The sequence below is a fragment of the Pseudophryne corroboree genome, chromosome 12 (assembly GCF_028390025.1).
Source record: "Pseudophryne corroboree isolate aPseCor3 chromosome 12, aPseCor3.hap2, whole genome shotgun sequence".
Lineage (NCBI taxonomy): Eukaryota > Metazoa > Chordata > Amphibia > Anura > Myobatrachidae > Pseudophryne > Pseudophryne corroboree.
This window is the reverse complement of record NC_086455.1, coordinates 37994147-38009014: the sequence shown is the minus strand read 5'-3', so window position 1 is coordinate 38009014 and position 14868 is coordinate 37994147. Positions and strand designations below refer to the sequence as shown.

The window sequence follows — 14868 nt, the reverse complement described above, 5'->3', positions numbered from 1 at the left end:
AGAGAAACAGCTGTGCAGGTTTTTGGGCATAAAATCAGCATTTGGATGAAGCCTGCTCAATTGATTAATTCCTGTCCTCTGCATTTCCCAGTAAAACTACAGAGGATAAGGTCAAAGCGAGTGGTTGGAGTATAAGCCACAAAGAATTTCCCTGTGGTGTTTCTGTAAAATTCACTTTCTGGAACGTTGAATAAAAAAAAAAAAAAATGCTTTTTCGCTGAGTTTGGTAACATTTTATTTGACTTGGTGATAGCATAAAAACTAAATGTGTGTTATTGTGGCACATCTGGAAGTGGGGTATCTGTGGATGGGGAAAGTATGGGAAAAGTAGTATGTGCAATATTAAAAAATATATATATATATATATATATATATATATATATATATATATATATATAGCAAGGTGACAGCACTCTATGTCTAAAGTCAAAAGATAGTTGGTGCAAGGTCCTAATAATCAATATACACACTCACTTTTCCCATAGCTGAAAAAAGAATTAGACCAGCACTCACGTTTTAGTTGAAGAAAAAAAGGGGTTTTTTAATCCTGAAAAGACATCAAGGATACACCCCACTGTTTACAGTACGCCCAACAGCCGTTTCAACACATGGTGGTGGTGATGAAGACCACCATGTGTTGAAACGGCTGTTGGGCGTACTGTAAACAGTGGGGTGTATCCTTGATGTATCCTTGATGTCTTTTCAGGATTAAAAAACCTTATTAAAAAAGAGCCTTATAAAAATAGTCCCACTTTGTATTTTTTTGTGAATAAATAACATTTAGGGGTTTACTCATGTAGAGGTCGATGCGATATACAACTTTGTTTTGCAGCAATTCACGTATACTTACCTTTCCTGCGATGCGCTCCAATAACCAGGGCTTGGTCCCGTCTTCAGCTGCGGGCCTCTCTGAGAAGTTGGAAGACAGGGCCTTTCTGTGCATGTGCCACCATCTTCGCTTCAGAGAGGCTGCAGTGCATTGGCGTTTCTATAATGGGTGCAGTGTGTGTGGTACACATGGGCCCCTGAGTCCAGGGGGGGCCACACCGCACCCATTTACTATACTTACCATTCCGGAGTCCCGCGTCGACTACCCTCTAGTGCAGGCATAAATCACTTAGAAAATGGCCACCGTGGCCATTTCCGAGTGATTTGCACATGCGCACTGGAGATGTCCCCGGGAACAAGGCGCGGGCGCCATGTTCCCGGAGACCTGCGCATGCGCAGTAGACTCTGGCAGTATGCCAGAGTCTACTTGCTGCCGGAGAGGAGGGGGCCCGCAACGGAGGCTGCACGCAGGTCCCCTCCTCTCTTAAAACGCCCCTGCTGCAGTGGCTACAGGGATATAAAGGGGCGGGGTTAAAATGGATGCCGGGCTGACAGACAGGAAATCCCCATCCTTTTCCTATTGGACGACGCCAAACAAGTAATGAACTTCTTCACAGCAACGCACTCTAGGAATAGAACGAAGCAGGGAAAATCCCTGTTATCAGCAAAACAGTACTTTCCACAGCTCTATGACTAGACCCCCTCAGTCTATACAATACCCCTTTCACACTGCCTGAGGCGGGCTGCACCCGGGAACTTGACACGGGTGCTTCCCGGCTGCAATCCGCCTCAGGCCCCTCACCGCCGCAGTTTCCAACCAGGCATACTGACGGGTTGGTGACGTCACCGGTGAAAAAGAGGGGGCGGCGCTTAGAGATCACATGATCTCCAAGCGCCGCCCATCCACACAGAGTGAACAGGAAACGGATCACATCGACTCGGCTTCCCTGTTTACACAGTACAACAAGCCGGATTGAACACGTGTTCAACCCTGCTTGCTACCCCAGTTGGAATACCGGGTCACTCAACCAGGACTATTCCAACTGGGTCCTTTTAGACCATACAGCAACACGGGTTATGAACACTCAAGTGCTATAACCCATCTTCAAAGCTGGCAGTGATATTTTGTGATATTTTCTGGAGCAGCAATATTTACACCTGTGGTACAGATAATCCCAGGAGTGCCTCTGACAAAACTGTCAAGTACTTCCACTTCTCATATTAAACACTTGCTTGGCACGGTCGCATTCCATCAACAAGTGCATTACCTGATCTGGTCACAAACAATGCGACCAGTCAGATACAATGTGTGCAGCTGCAGAGAAGAGAACTTCCAGCAGGACGTGCAGTCAGGAGAGGCAGTGCCTCCCCTGCTAGTAATGATTAAAATAATATAAAGAAGATACTTATGAGACATATTCTGTGTCATAAGTATCTGCTTTATATTAATCTAATTATTATCCCTGTCTAAATGTGTTTGGGAGGCACCGATCGTGGTGCCTCCCGTTGTGAATGGGGAAAGGTGTGGGAGCGAGAGGCGGGCGAAGGCGGGGCCTAGCAATGGGCATTAAAAGCCCATTTTTGAAATTCAAGATGGCCACCGCGAGCCAATCACGGCTCACTGCGTCATCGGCCCGCCCCCTCCGGTTGACTTATGTAAGGCAGCGGCGCGTCAGTCCGACGGCGGAGGAGGAGAAGAGAAGACCTCCTGAAGACAGAACACGCCGGAAGTCCTGGATGGGCGGCGGCTATGCAAAAGAGCTTAACAGACGCCGCCCACCAGGTGAAGACGCTGGAAGCCCTGGGGAAGGCGGCACCCACGCAAAAGAGCTTAAAGACCGCCACCCCCCAGGTGAAGACGCTGGAAGCCCTGGGGAGGCGGCGGCCCTCCAGGTGAAGACACCGGAAGCCCTGGGGAGGCGGCGGCCATGCAATAGAGCTTAAAGGCCGCCGCCCCCAGGTGAAGACCCTGACTAATAAACTTTTTTTTTTTTTAAAGATAGTGTGGTGTTTTTATTTTAATATTTTCTTTACAGGTGGACTACAGGTGCCAGCGGGCCATTTATGTCCGGGCATGCTAGCACTTGTGGTTCTCCAAGTGCCAGCATGCTGGGGCAGGCTTGCTGGGACCTGTAGGCCACCTGTAAAGAACAATATTAACATGAACTCCGCACCCACCGCCACCAGGGGTGTGGGGTGTGATTTTCGCTTGGGAGGGGGGACCCCATTTTTAATTTTTGGGGTCCCCACTTCCAAGGAATTCCAGTCCTGGGCAGACATTAGCAGCCACTGGGTAAATGTGCACTGGCCCCCTTAACAGCCCCCATTTTTTATTTTTTTTCAATGTACATTTTTACATGATTATTCCCGCTATGTATAAAATGTAAACTTGCAGGGACAGTGGTAACTACTGTCTCTGCAAGTTACATTCCGAAGGTATCTGGGTCTTCCACTTTTCTTTTTTTTTTAAACTCATCCTGGGACACATTTGTATTTTAAGTGCCTCCCTGCAGCTCAGCACACAGTAGCGTGTGCTGGTCTGAGAAGAGCTGCAGCTGCCAAGTTATACCTCTTTCAGACTGACAAGAGCCGGGTCGCACCCGGGAATGTGTAAGCAGGTGCTTCCCGGCTTGAGACCCCTTCAGACTTGCGGTCCGACCCGGCATATTGCCGATTGGTGATGTCACTGCTGATGCTACTGGAGGCGGAGCTTGGAGATAATCATCTCCAAGCACCGCCTCCTCCTATGCAGAGAACGGGTGACGGGTCGCCTTGACCCAGTATACCTATTCACACTGCACCGCATCCCGGATTCAATCCTGCTCGTCCCGGGATATTCTTACAGGACCCTTTCACACTGAGCAATTTCCCGGGTTGATGCGCGTTCATGTGCAATAACCTGGGAAATTTTTGTCAGTCTGAAAGGAGTATAAAGGGGTACCTTGGCCCTCCCACCAGACGGGGGGGCGGGATATACTAAGCGGAAAATGCGGTAAACCCTGTTTACCGCATTTTCCTGATGTACTAACCCCCGTCCGACAGGTCAGCGCCGCAGCGGGGTTCGCCAGTTTTAGCTGGCGATAGTCCATAGAAGCCTATGGGCTTCTCTCCGCGGCGCTGTGTGAGGAATCCCATCGGATCCCTCCCAGCATGCCCTGCGGCCGCCCCCGTCACCCCGCGCGTGCGCAGACTGACTTCTGGGGCCAAATCCCGGAAGTCAGGCTGCCGCTGTGCATCGCGGAGGACAGCTCTTATTGGAAGAGCTGTCCTCCGCAATGCTGATCGCGTATGTTAGTACATATGCGATCAGCATCGTGGCGCAGGGCGGCGATGTACATTAGTACATCCCGCCCCTGGGCCATTAGTACCCTCCCACCCCCCTCTCAGCACCACTGCCTGCAGGCGACTGATCACGAGATCCCTCTCTTCTGAATACACCACCATAAGCATAAAACAGTATTGCAATCTAAACACACTGGGGGTAATTCCAAGTTGATCGCAGCAGGAATTTTTTTAGCAATTGGGCAAAACCATGTGCACTGCAGGGGGGGCAGATATAACATGTGCAGAGAGAGTTAGATTTGGGTGGGTTATTTTGTTTCTGTGCAGGGTAAATACTGGCTACTTTATTTTTACACTGCAAATTAGATTGCAGATTGAACACACCCCACCCAAATCTAACTCTCTCTGCACATGTTATATCTGCCCCACCACTGCAGGTGGTTTTGTTCAACTGCTAAAAAATTTCCTGCTGCGATCAACTTGGAATTACCTCCACTGGTCGGCATTTTTGCATGTATGCACACACAGCTATGAACGTGGACATCGCCGGCGATTACACAATATACATTATGGATATTAGTGGATAACTACCCAAGGAGTTATTTCAGCCCTGTAACCCCCTGGCTGCTGCGTCACACCTGTACCCAACAGGAGAAACAGCAGCAGCAGCACCACATGCAACAGCCAGCCTTACACACAGTGACAGCACCGCCGCTTACTCACGGGCATTGGACGAGCAGAGCACAGCACAGGGACAGCACCGGCGGCAGCGGCAGCAGCAGCAGCCAATAATAACGGCAGTCCGCACTCCAGGGCGCCAGACTCATGCATGCAAGGCTTCCTGTGATAAGCCCCGCCCCCGAATATGTACGGAGCCAATCCCGCCGCGGGCTTCTGCTTGGTCTTTAAACAGCGCATTGTCTGTGGGTCGTCCATGCAAATCAGTATGCTAATGACCTGCGTCTCCCGTGATGCTTTGCGAGGATACGGCTTGCGGCGCATTGGGATTATATAGCCGCACTGCTGCGCTGAGGAACGGGTGTATGGAGCGCTGGTGATGGTAACTGCATGGGGAGAACACAGCCCTGCAGTTTGCCGGTCACTCTTTAGCGGATGCCCCTAGTTTATTGCATACACACATACAATGCAGCAGCTGATTGCTGGGACAGATAATGATTAGCATGAGGGCAAATACATTATAATAGGATTGTAGTTTAGAGATAAATTGGGCGTCAAAGATACATTTGGAAAACGCAGCTTGTGATTTATGCACAGGTTCATTTATATTTATACCATATTTGATTTAGATCATTTAAATATCGCATCTATGTAAGGGGGTCATTCCGACTTGGTCGCTCACTAGCAGTTTTTAGCAGCCGTGCAAACGCATTGTCGCCGCCCACCGGGGAGTGTATTTCCGCTTTGCAAAAGGGCGAACCCTTGTGCAGCAGAGCGCCTGCAAAAAACATTTTGTGCAAAACAAGACCAGCCCTGTAGTTACTTATCCTGTGCGTTGATTCATACGTTGGTGGGTTGGCTTTTGACGTCACACACCCGCCCAGCGTTCGCCCAGTCACACGCTTGCGTTTTCCCTGGCACGCCTGCGTTTTTCTAAGCACTCCCTGAAAACGGTCAGTTGACACCCAGAAACGCCCGCTTCATGTCAATCTTCTTGCGGCCAGTGGCGTAACTAGGCATTTTAGCGCTGTGTGCAAGAAACGACAGTGGCAACCCCCCAATGTAAGATAGGGGCAGTGCGCGCCGTAGGCGCGTCAAAAATTTATAGGGGCGTGGCCACACGGGGTTGGGGCATGGCCACAAAATAATAGCAATTCATACTACGGTGCACAGTAGTCTACATTATTCAAATTACGCTGCACAGTAGCGCCACTACACCAGGTAGAGCCCCTTTTATACATTACAGCAGACAGCATTCCCCTTTTTACACATTACAGCAGACAGTCTCCCTTTTAACACATTGCGGCAGCCAGTCCCCCTTTTTACACATTGCAGCAGACAGCGTCCCCTTTTTTACACATTACAGCAGACAGCGTCCCCTTTTTTACACGTTACGGCAGACAGCGTCCCCTTTTTTACACATTACGGCAGACAGCGTCCCCGTTTTTACACATTACGGCAGCCAGTCCCACTTTTTACACATTGCGGCAGCCAGTCCCACTTTTTACAGATTGCGGCAGCCAGTCACCATTTTACACATTGCGGCAGCCAGGCCCCCTTTTTTACACATTGCGGCAGCCAGTCCCCCTTTTTACACATTGCGGCAGCCAGTCCTCCATTCTACACATTGCGGCAGCCAGTCCCCATTTTACACATTGCGGCAGCCAGGCCCCCCTTTTACACATTGCGGCAGCCAGGACCCCTTTTTACACATTGCGGCAGCCAGGACCCCTTTTTACACATTGCGGCAGCCAGTCCCCCTTTTTACACATTGCGGCAGCCAGTCCCCCTTTTTACACATTGCGGCAGCCAGTCCCCATTTTACACATTGCGGCAGCCAGTCCCCCATTTTACACATTGCGGCAGCCAGTCCCCCTTTTTACACATTGCGGCAGCCAGGCCCCCTTTTTATACATTGCGGCAGCCAGGCCCCCTTTTTATACATTGCGGCAGCCAGTCCCCCTTTTTACACATTGCGGCAGCCAGTCCACCATTTTACACATTGCGGCAGCCAGTCCTCATTTTACACATTGCGGCAGCCAGTCCACCATTTTACACATTGCGGCAGCCAGTCCTCATTTTACACATTGCGGCAGCCAGTCCCCCTTTTACACATTGCGGCAGCCAGTCCCCCATTTTACACATTGCGGCAGATGGGTTCACTACGGCTGGCCGGCGGTCGGGCTCCTGGCGACCAGCATCCCGGCGCCGGGAGCCCGACCGCCGGCTTAACGACAGCTTGGCGAGCGCAAATGAGCCCCTTGCGGGCTCGCCACGCTACGGGCACGGTGGCGCGCTACGCGCGCCACACTATTTTATTCTCCCTCTATGGGGGTCGTGGACCCCCACGAGGGAAAATAAGTGTCGGTATGCCGGCTGTCGGGCTCCCGGCGCCGGTATACTGAGCGCCGGGTGCCCGACCGCCGGCAAACAGAAGACCACCCCGGCAGATGGTGTCCCCCTGAGAGAGAAAGAGAAAGAGAGATACATACTTACCATGTCAGGCTCCTCATGCAGCTCCCATTTGGAGGATACAGGGGTGCCTCCAGGTAAACTAGCTCTCAATCTGGATATGTTTTGTATGTGCCATTATCATGTGGCCATACATTAAGCAATTGTATGACCCATAGTGGATGTTATTATTATTATTATTATTATTATTATGCTGTGTATGGGTTTGGGGAGTGGTACCCCCCGGGTCTGGTAGGGCTGGGTCACCTTGGGGTAGCACGCCATATTATTTATTTAGCACTTATGTAACACTCCTATTTTTTCACTAATATTACCCCTTTGAGTATTTTATTAACACCCTTATTTTTGTAGCACTGTCTAACCCATAGCTTCTGCTTCTTTCTTAACACATATTAACACTTTAGTATTTCAATGGTGTGCTGCCCTAGGGTGGTCGGCCTGAGCCGACTTTGTGGGGTCCAAGCCCTGGACTTATGCTTAGTTAGGGACCTCCAGTAATAGAGCAGCCGTGAAGTGGCCTGGAGGCTTATCATACCTTTTGCAAAACATATGTAATGAAGAGCTCTAAATTTTCTATTATTACATAGTGTATATAGTTCTTCTTACTAACAGCCAGCAGAGTGCGTGGGAAAAATCCCTTTTGTATTTCTTGTCCAAAGGAGGCTCATTCAGCTGCTATTACATTTATATATTATTGCCATTACTGTGTCACATTGGTACATATATATACAGGTGACTTACCTGAAGTATTGTTATGCACACCAGTGCCTGCAGGAATGTACTGGTGTCTGAACGGAGAGGGATGCAAAACAAATGAACTCACAGACAGACTGGGGAATATGACATTACGTACACAGAAGGTGATATGGTAACAAAATCAACACAAAGTGAACAGAGAAGCCCAGAGGCTAAGAAACTGGGTGTCTCCCTAGTATTAGGAGTGCTCAGATGGAAAGAAGCAAGATGTTGTGTTTTAATACGTAGAGAACCCGAAATTCTGTTGCTAAGGGCAACAGCAAAACCCTAAAGGGTTACCAACGGGTGTGGCAGTAAACTCCTTGGTCAGAGATGGAATAATAGACACAAGGAGAGTCTCCACAATCCTAGTCCTCACTTGCAGTGCACTGGTTCAGCTTACTGCCACTAAACTGACACCAGAACACCTTGCACAGTGAGAAAGGATTTTGGCAGGCAAGTCTGAGAATACAGCCGCAAACTTGCTAAGTTCACAGAGTAGCAAAAGAACCCCAGCAAGTTAAACGACTGACTCCAGTCTTACTGCTAGGTCTGGATTGGCAGAGTGTAGTACCAAATCCCAAGGCCTATTTGCAGTAAGCAACAAACAAATACAAAGCTACACAGTACTGGCTAACTTTCAGGAACTGACTAACCAACAAAGATTCAGCAGCATCTGCTTAACCTGAGAAGAGGCCTTATATAGCAGGTGCTATCCACGCCCCACTCAGACCTCACAGACTGTGAGCACAAAAACCAGCACCGGATCCCCTGCCATGCACAAAGCCTGTAACCACTGCACAGTAAAAGACCCGAACCGGAGTATCAGCTGCGCTCAGGCCACTCCGCTAGCACTTGTCTCCCGGTTGCCATGACGACATGGCAGCACAGGGCAGGAGACCCTAACAGGTATTTTGCAAGAGCTGGTCTGCATCTTGTAATGGTACCAGCTGTGTGGCAGTATTAATGTGTATACAAAACTAAGACTTTTGCTGTCTGCACTAATAATAATATACTGCACATCTGTGTGCATGTAGTAAATAAAACATTGGGGATTTGGTCATATTTTGATCAAAATATTTCAGATTGTAGCCCATCATCAAGGGAGCCCAATTTCCTGCAAGTTTCTGTTCTACACTAGCGTATATGCCCAGCACACCATTACATTGCAGTTACATGTACTCCCCTCCCAGATCCTCCTTTTTACACATTGCGGCAGCCAGTCCCCATTTTACACATTGCGGCAGCCAGTCCCCCTTTTTACACATTGCGGCAGCTAGGCCCCCTTTTTACACATTGCGACAGCCAGTCCCCCTTTTTACACATTGCGGCAGCCAGTCCCCCTTTTTACACATTGCGGCAGATGGTGTCCCCCTGAGAGAGAGAGAGAAAGAGAAAGAGAGATACATACTTACCATGTCAGGCTCCTCATGCAGCTCCCTTTCGGAGGATTCAGGGGTGCCTCCAGGTAAACTAGCTCTCAATCTGGATATGTTTTGTATGTGCCATTATCATGTGGCCATACATTAAGCAATTGTATGACCCATAGTGGATGTTATTATTATTATTATTATTATTATTATTATTATTATTATTATGCTGTGTATGGGTTTGGGGAGTGGTACCCCCCGGGTCTGGTGGGGCAGGCCACCTTGGGGTAGCACGCCATATTATTTATTTAGCACTTATGTAACACTCCTATTTTTTCACTAATATTACCCTTTTGAGTATTTTATTAACACCCTTATTTTTGTAGCACTTTCTAACCCATAGCTTCTGCTTCTTTCTTAACACATATTAACACTTTAGTATTTCAATGGTGTGCTGCCCTAGGGTGGTCGGCCTGAGCCGACTTTGTGGGGTCCAAGCCCTGGACTTATGCTTAGTTAGGGACCTCCAGTAATAGAGCAGCCGTGAAGTGGCCTGGAGGCTTATCATACCTTTTGCAAAACATAGGTAACGAAGAGCTCTAAATTTTCTATTATTACATAGTGTATATAGTTCTTCTTACTAACAGCCAGCAGAGTGCGTGGGAAAAATCCCTTTTGTATTTCTTGTCCAAAGGAGGCTCATTCAGCTGCTATTACATTTATATATTATTGCCATTACTGTGTCACATTGGTACATATATATATACAGGTGACTTACCTGAAGTATTGTTATGCACACCAGTGCCTGCAGGAATGTACTGGTGTCTGAACGGAGAGGGATGCAAAACAAATGAACTCACAGACAGACTGGGGAATATGACATTACGTACACAGAAGGTGATATGGTAACAAAATAAACACAAAGTGAACAGAGAAGCCCAGAGGCTAAGAAACTGGGTATCTCCCTAGTATTAGGAGTGCTCAGATGGAAAGAAGCAAGATGTTGTGTTTTAATACGTAGAGAACCCGAAATTCTGTTGCTAAGGGCAACAGCAAAACCCTAAAGGGTTACCAACGGGTGTGGCAGTAAACTCCTTGGTCAGAGATGGAATAATAGACACAAGGAGAGTCTCCACAATCCTAGTCCTCACTTGCAGTGCACTGGTTCAGCTTACTGCCACTAAACTGACACCAGAACACCTTGCACAGTGAGAAAGGATTTTGGCAGGCAAGTCTGAGAATACAGCCGCAAACTTGCTAAGTTCACAGAGTAGCAAAAGAACCCCAGCAAGTTAAACGACTGACTCCAGTCTTACTGCTAGGTCTGGATTGGCAGAGTGTAGTACCAAATCCCAAGGCCTATTTGCAGTAAGCAACAAACAAATACAAAGCTACACAGCAGGGCCGGCTCCAGGCATGTTCGACAAGAGCGGCCGCGCGGGGCGCCACTCTTATAGGGCGCCGCACGCTGCGGCCGCCATATTCCTGCCTGGAGCCAGCCTTTGTGTCCCACTCCCGGCCGCTTGTGTGCGCGCTATGCAGCGCGCTGTGCGGCGTCTGACGTTAGACGCCGGCGCCGCGCAGCGTGCATAGCGCGCAGACAGTACCGTTCCTCCGTCCGCGGTCCGCCCACCCGCCCGCGCCCACAGCAGTACTCCCAGCTCCCAGCAGCACCACAGTGTCAGTGACAGGTAAGTTAAAATCTGTCTGGCACTGTGTGGGGTCGTTTATGTTTCCGGCACTGTGGGGGCATATCTGCACTGTGGGGGCATTATGTTTCTGGCACTGTGAGGCGGGGGCATACCTGCACTGTGGGGGCATTATGTTTCTGGCACTGTGGGGGCATACCTGCACTGTGGGGGCATTATGTTTCTGGCACTGTGGGGGCATTATGTTTCTGGCACTGTGGGGGCATATCTGCACTGTGGGGGCATTATGTTTCTGGCACTGTGGGGGCATACCTGCACTGTGGGGGCATTATGTTTCTGGCACTGTGGGGGCATATCTGCACTGTGGGGGCATTATGTTTCTGGCACTGTGGGGGCATATCTGCACTGTGGGGGCATTTATGTTTCTGGCACTGTGGGGGCATATCTGCACTGTGGGGGCATTTATGTTTCTGGCACTGGGGGCATTTATGTATCTGGCACTGTGTGGGCATATCTGCACTGTGGGGGCTTTTATGTTTTGTGGCACGGCGGGCATTTATTTATCTGGCACTGTGGGGGCATTTATGTTTTGTGGCACTGGGGGCATTTATGTATCTGGCACTTATGTATCTGGCACTGTGGGGTAATTGATGCATCTGGCACTGTGGGGGCACTTATGTATCTGGCATTGTGTGGTCATTTATGTATCTGGCATTGTGGGGGAATTTATGTATCTGGCACTGGGGGCATATCTGCACTGTGTGGCCATTTATGTATCTGGCACTACTGGGGGGCATGTCACGTGTAGCTGGCACTGCTGGGGGGTATGTCACGTGTAGCTGGCACTGCTGGGGGGCATGTCACGTGTAGCTGGCACTGCTGGGGGGCATATCATGTAGTGTATCTACTAGGCGTCTGTGGCTAGGCAATGTGTCTATCGTGCGCTGCCTGGCGCAAAGTGTCTATCGTGCTCTGCCTGGCGCAAAGTGTCTATCGTGCTCTGCCTGGCGCAAAGTGTCTATCGTGCTCTGCCTGGCGCAAAGTGTCTAACGTGCTCTGCCTGGCGCAAAGTGTATGGGAGGTTCTACCTGGTGCAATGTGTATTAGCTGCACTACTATGTGGTGTAATGCGAATTGCCACTATTCTGTGGTCATGCACCTTCCCCACAAAGCAACGTCCCTGCTTCAGCATGTGGGTGGAGGAGCACCAAGCATTACAGTATGTACATCATTTTGCCCTCCTTACTTAAAAATGTGCCCTCCTTGTGATCAGCACCCTGCCCTAAAACGTGAACACTATCATGTGTAGCTGGCACTGCTGGGGGTCTATTGTGTGTAGCTGGCACTGTTGAGGGGCATGTCATGTGTAGCTGGCACTGCTGCGGGGCATGTCATGTGTTGCTGGCACTGCTGCGGGCCATGTCATGTGTAGCTGGCACTACACTGGAGACATTGTGTGTAAGGAACACTACTGTGGCTGTTCTGCATAAGGCTGCTAATTGTGTGCATAGAGGGGGTGTGAAAAAATATATTTATTTATAGTTTAATAATATGAAGTTATGAGGCCACACCCACTTTCCCAGGAGGCCACGCCCACTTTCTCCGAAGCGCGCCGAAGGGGGGCGCTTTTACATTTTCTCGCTCAGGGTGCTAGTAGGCCTGGAGCCGGCCCTGCTACACAGTACTGGCTAACTTTCAGGAACTGACTAACCAACAAAGATTCAGCAGCATCTGCTTAACCTGAGAAGAGGCCTTATATAGCAGGTGCTATCCACGCCCCACTCAGACCTCACAGACTGTGAGCACAAAAACCAGCATCGGATTCCCTGCCGTGCACAAAGCCTGTAACCACTGCACAGCAAAAGACCCGAACCGGAGTATCAGCTGCGCTCAGGCCACTCCGCTAGCACTTGTCTCCCGGTTGCCATGACGACATGGCAGCACAGGGCAGGAGACCCTAACAGGTATTTTGCAAGAGCTGGTCTGCATCTTGTAATGGTACCAGCTGTGTGGCAGTATTAATGTGTATACAAAACTAAGACTTTTGCTGTCTGCACTAATAATAATATACTGCACATCTTTGTGCATGTAGTAAATAAAACATTGGGGATTTGGTCATATTTTGATCAAAATATTTCAGATTGTAGCCCATCATCAAGGGAGCCCAATTTCCTGCAAGTTTCTGTTCTACACTAGCGTATATGCCCAGCACACCATTACATTGCAGTTACATGTACTCCCCTCCCAGATCCTCCTTTTTACACATTGCGGCAGCCACTCCCCATTTTACACATTGCGGCAGCCAGTCCCCCTTTTTACACATTGCGGCAGCTAGGCCCCCTTTTTACACATTGCGACAGCCAGTCCCCCTTTTTACACATTGCGGCAGCCAGTCCCCCTTTTTACCTTTTTACATATTGCGGCAGACGGTGTCCCCCTGAGAGAGAGAGAGAGAGAGAGAGGGAGAGAGAGAGAAAGAGAGAGAGAAAGAGAGAGAGAAAGAGAGATACATACTTACCATGTCAGGCTCCTCATGCAGCTCCCTCGGTGCAGGCAGGTGAGAAGGAGGAGGAGGGAGGGTGAGCAGGGAGCGGCAGCAGCGCTATGTCATTGGTAGTAAGCGCCGCTGCAGCATCCCCCTCTCCTTTCGTATTGGCTGCCCGGCGCTGCTGTGGATGCTGGGATAGAGGAACCGCATCCCAGCATCCACAGCAGCGCCGGGCAGCCAATACGGAAGGAGAGGGGGATGCTGCAGCGGTGCTTACTACAAATGAAATAGCGCTGCTGCGGCTCCCTGCTCCCCCTCCCTCCCCCTCCTTCTCACCTGCCCGGCGCTGCAGACTTCTCCCTCCACAGTGCGGCGCACGGCGCACACAGCAGAGGCGGCATGTAATGAGTCAATTTGACTCATTACATGCCGCTGGCCGTGCGCCCTCAGGGCAGCTGCGCTGTGTGCCAAGCCCACTTGGCACACTCGTAGTTACGGCCCTGGCTAGGGGGGCATGACATAGCTGGGGAAGTCAGTGGGTCTAAATGTGTAAGTGGACGTTTGGAGTAGGATGGCAGCTTACTCCAAAGGAGGCTCATTCAGCTGCTATTACATTTATATATTATTGCCATTACTGTGTCACATTGGTACATATATATACAGGTGACTTACCTGAGGTATTTTGCCAGAGCGGGTCTGCATCTTGTACATGGTACCAGCTGTGTGGCAGTATTAATGTGTATACAAAACTAAGACTTTTGCTGTCTGCACTAATAATAATATACTGCACCTCTGTGTGTATGTAGTAAATAAAACATTGGGGATTTGGTCATATTTTGATCAAAATATTTAAGCTTGCAGCCCATCATCAAGGGAGCCCAATTTCCTGCAAGTTTCTGTTCTACACTAGCGTATATATGCCCAGCACACCATTACATTGCAGTTACATGTACTCCCCTCCCAGATACAGAGGGGAGCATCTATACAGGGCTGGCTAGTGAGCCGCACCCAGCTAGGCCTTTTATAGCCGTGACTGAAAGCTGCCATGATCGCAGACTAGGCCTGTGCTTGGTTACACCAATTGTGTGCATAGTACCAGCTGCATGGCAGTATTAATGCCATATATGTACAGATGTGTCCAGGGCCGGATTAACAATGGGGCTGATGGAGCTGCAGCTCCAGGCCCACGCTCATAAATAGGCCCACTGCTTCTGAAGATCTCAGTGCAGCACTGCAGGTGCAGATAGGAAACAAATGTTTCCTTGTAGTGCAGCCTGCAGCGTCCTAGGTCCCGCCCCCTCCGGCATTAGCAAACACCGCCCTCTACCCCTGCGTTGTATCCCGCCCGTCCTTCTGCTCATCCAGG

At 49.7% G+C, this 14868-nt stretch overlaps 1 protein-coding gene across 2 annotated transcripts in view; it reads right to left on the bottom strand.

Annotated features, from left to right (window-relative positions):
* The window catches only part of EXD1 (exonuclease 3'-5' domain containing 1), a 97767-nt gene extending 92779 nt beyond the window's left edge, over positions 1–4988 (bottom strand). For both annotated transcript variants that reach the window (XM_063947353.1, XM_063947352.1), the window contains exon 1: positions 4834–4988. The gene's annotated coding sequence lies outside the window, so the exon portion shown is untranslated. The remainder of the gene's footprint in view (positions 1–4833) is intronic.
* Between the last annotated feature and the right edge of the window lie 9880 nt (positions 4989–14868).